Below are 4,040 nucleotides of genomic sequence, written 5' to 3'. Positions count from 1 at the left end.
TCCATGAAATTTAAAAATATTCATGATAGTTCAAAAAGTGCCCATGAAATACAATCGAGAAATGAAGGCTACGATTTAAATACAATCGATCTTAGCTAGCTATCTGTTCACAATCTTCTTGCCCTTCTTTTTCGCAAATGGAGTTCTTCTATGGAACGGACGTCCTTTAGGTAGGGTGGTCCTGCTTCTTCTTGTGGTGTATGCTGCTACTTCATCATCGTCATCATGTTCGATCCTCGGGTCGCCGTACTTGTCGAAGTCTTGCTCATTGGCTACTCCATCCATTCCGATGATCTTCCTTTTGCCTCTCCTCACGACAACACGACTGGGCTTTGACGGGTCGGTAATGAAGAAGCATTGGTCAACTTGGGAAGCCAGTACCCATGGCTCATTTTTCGCGGTGACGTTTGCGCCCGCGGTCTTGGATTTGGCTTCGGGTATAACCATGGTGGTGAAATATCGGTCTTCTTTTAGGACGCTCTTCGCCCATCTGACACGGAACATCGGGACCTTCTCTCCAGCGTAGCTCAGCTCCCAGATCTCCTCGATCCTTCCGTAGTATCTGTCCTTGTCATTCTGTTGTAGGATTCCATCGTTACCCCGGAGTTCTGATAACCATCGCTCTTCATGTCCTTGGCCTTGGTGTAGAATGTGTAGCCGTTGATATCATACGCCTCATAGGTCATCAGGTTGTGCTCGGCGCCCTGTGACAAGGCGAATATGAGTTGTTCTTCCGCGGAAGAATCCTCATGTAAAGGGTACGACAGAAGCTTCTGCTTGAACCAACGCGTGAAACATGAGTTGTGCTCTTTGATTATATCTCCGTCCATCCTTTGTTGGCCTCGGTCATTGTACGTCTTCTTAATAAAGGTTTTGTGCTCTACCACCCAAGGATTGACCACGTCTATGTCTTGTAGCGCGACCAGGTTTGCTCTTTCAAAGTCGGCAAGTCGACCCTCTAAGTCGACATGCATTTCGCGGCGACCATCGTGGTGACCCCATCCAGCGAGCCTGCCGAGGTGCCTATTGACGGGTAGACCAACGGGGTTCTCAATGCCTAGATAATTCGTGTGGTAGGTGATGCACTCTTCGGTCAGAAAGCCCCTGGCTATACTTCCCTCTGGACGTGACATGTTGCAAACGTATCCTTTGATGACACCATTCATCCTTTCGAACGGCATCATGCTGTGCAGGAACGTCGGCCCGAGTTGGATGATATCCTCCACTATATGGACCAGCAGATGCACCATAATGTCGAAGAATGCGGGCGGGAAGTACATCTCAAGCTCGCATCGTATCACCACGATCTCTTCCTGTAGCCTTCTGAGTTGCCTCACGCCAATCGACTTCCGAGAGATGACGTCGAAAAAGTTGCATAGGCCAAATAGCGTTTCACGGACGTGCACATCCATGATCCCACGGATTGCAACTGGAAGTATCTGCATCATCAGCACGTGACAGTCGTGAGACTTCATCCCACTGAACTTCTGCTTCGCTGGGTCTAGGTATCTGCTTATCTTCCCCACGTAACCGTAAGGAAGTTTTACTCCTAGGAGGCAGGTGAAAAACTGCTCGATCTCCTCCTGACTTAGAATGAAGCACGCGGGAGGGTAGTCATTTCCGGTCTTCTTGGCCTTTTTGCCTTTGCGACGACTTACTGTGTCCTGCTTCACCTCATCATCATCATCATCATCATTAGCGTGAAGCTCCTGCCTGATGCCCATTGATTTCAAGTCTGCCCTTGCTTTCGGCCCATCTTTGGTCCTCTCTGGCATGTTGAGCTGGGTACCAAGCAGACTCTCGCACACGTTCTTCGTGATATGCATGACATCAAGGCTGTGAGGCACACGGTGGATCTTCCAGTACGGCAAGTCCTAGAAAACAGACCTCGTTTTCCATATCTTCAGCAGCGGCTCTGGCGCCTTTTGCTTCTTTCCCGGCTTTGGCACCTTTTGCTTCTTTCCCGGCAGTGGGCAGTCTTTCCAATTTTTCAACAGCTTGTCTATTTCCTTGCCGCTCCTCGTACACGGGCGTTTTCGGGGTTCGGTTTCACCATCGAACAGATCCTTGCGTTTCCTCCACAAGTCATCGTCGCGAAGCCACCTTTGATGTCCCATGAACACGGTTTTCGAAGACCCGGGATCTCTATCTAGCTGGCGATACATTGTGTCATCCATGCACCTTACGCATCCAGAAAATCCGTGGACTACCTGCCCCGCGAGATATCCGTAACCGAGATAGTCGTGCACCGTCGTGAGCAGTGCGGCTCTCATAGGGAAATATTCTTTCTCTGCGGCGTCCCACGTATTGGCTGGCGTTTTCCACAGCGTGTCAAGCTCCTCTTTCAGCAGCCCCAGATACAGATTGATGTCGTTCCCTGGTTGTTTCGGCCCTTCAATTAGCATACTCATGTGAATGTACTTCCTCTTCATGCACAACCAGGGGGGAAGGTTGTACATCCACACAAACACAGGCCAGGTGCTATGTGTGCTTCTCTGGCTGCCAAACGGATTGACTCCATCGGTGCTCATGCCCAGCACGATGTTCCTTGGATCCTTCCCAAATTCTGGGTCTTCGAAGTTCAACGCTTGCCACTGGCTCGCATCCTTAGGGTGACTCAGCATCTTGTCTTTTTTATCTATCTCCGGATCATTTGCGTCATCTTCTCGCTTCTTCTCCTCCCTATCCGCATGCCAACACAGGAGCTTTGCTACCTTAGGTTCCGCGAAATACCGCTGCAGACGAGGAGTGATCGGAAAGTACCACACCACTTTTCGAGGAGCTTTCTTCCTCTTCTTGTATCGAGTGACGCCGCACACCGGACATATGGTAGACTCCGCGTGCTCGTCCCGATAAATGATGCAATTGTTCATGCACACATGGTATTTCACGTGCGGTAAATCCAAAGGACACACGATTTTCTTCGCCTCCTCCAAACTGGTCGGGCACTTGTTCCCCTTGGGAAGACGTTCGTGCCAGAATGACATGTTCTCGTCGAAGCATGTGTCGGTCATTTTGTGTTTTACCTTCATCTCCAGAGCCATGAGCGTTACTTTCAGGCGGGTATCCTCGGGCCTGCATCCTTCATACAATGGAGTAACCGCGTCTAACTCAAGTTGATCCATCTTGGCTTTCTCTCGGGCGGCAGCTCTTGCGTTATCCGTCTGCTTGAGAAGCAGCTCTTGAATATGAGGGTCCTGCACCCAGCCCATCGATGGTCCAGCGTCGTCTGCTCCGCCGGCATCATCATCTTCATGATCATGCCCGTTGTCTGCTCCGGCCTCTTCCTCATCATCATGTCCTGCATCTTCTACATGATGACTGTGTACAGCATCACCGTCATGATTATCTCCTGGGGATTCTTCGTCTTCTCGCCCGCCCGAGCCGCGGTGGTTGTCTTGCTGCCCTTCCTCATTTCTTGCCCGGCCCCCATGGACGACTTCGTAGTCATCTTCATCACCTTGCCACCGATAGCCATCCATGAAACCATGCAAGAGCAGGTGGTCCCGCACCTGCCTGGAATCCGGGTCCGCAATAAGGCTCTTCAGCTTGCATCTTCGACACGGACATCTTATCTCCGTCTCGTTCTTTTGAAGCATCTCGGCCTTCGTGGACCTCAAAAACCTATTCATGATGCCTTCGGTCATCGTGCGGACCATGGTCGCCTGCGGGGTAGAGCAAAACGATATTTTAGAACCAAGAAAAAATTTGGCATGACTTTCCCTAAAAATAGGACCAAAAAGAATGCTTAATGCCAAAATTCTCGCCGAAACGGAAATGAATCAACATTCCGGCAAAATATTGGCAACTATCGCATTTCAAATACCGGTACACCTCCAAACACAAACACATATGCAACACCACAAACATATGCAACACCACAAACATACATAGATCTAGCTAGGCCATAAAAAGTGCATGTGCACATTGTTGTAGGGAGAACAACATAAATATAGCTTCCCCCCTTACTTACCTATCAAAACAAGGTAATTTAACCACTTAATTTGAATGAATCTATGGTGGAAATGAGGTGAAAAAGA

This window comes from Triticum aestivum, chromosome 1B, assembly GCF_018294505.1.
Source record: "Triticum aestivum cultivar Chinese Spring chromosome 1B, IWGSC CS RefSeq v2.1, whole genome shotgun sequence".
Classification (NCBI taxonomy): domain Eukaryota; kingdom Viridiplantae; phylum Streptophyta; class Magnoliopsida; order Poales; family Poaceae; genus Triticum; species Triticum aestivum.
Note: the sequence above shows the minus strand (reverse complement) of the source record.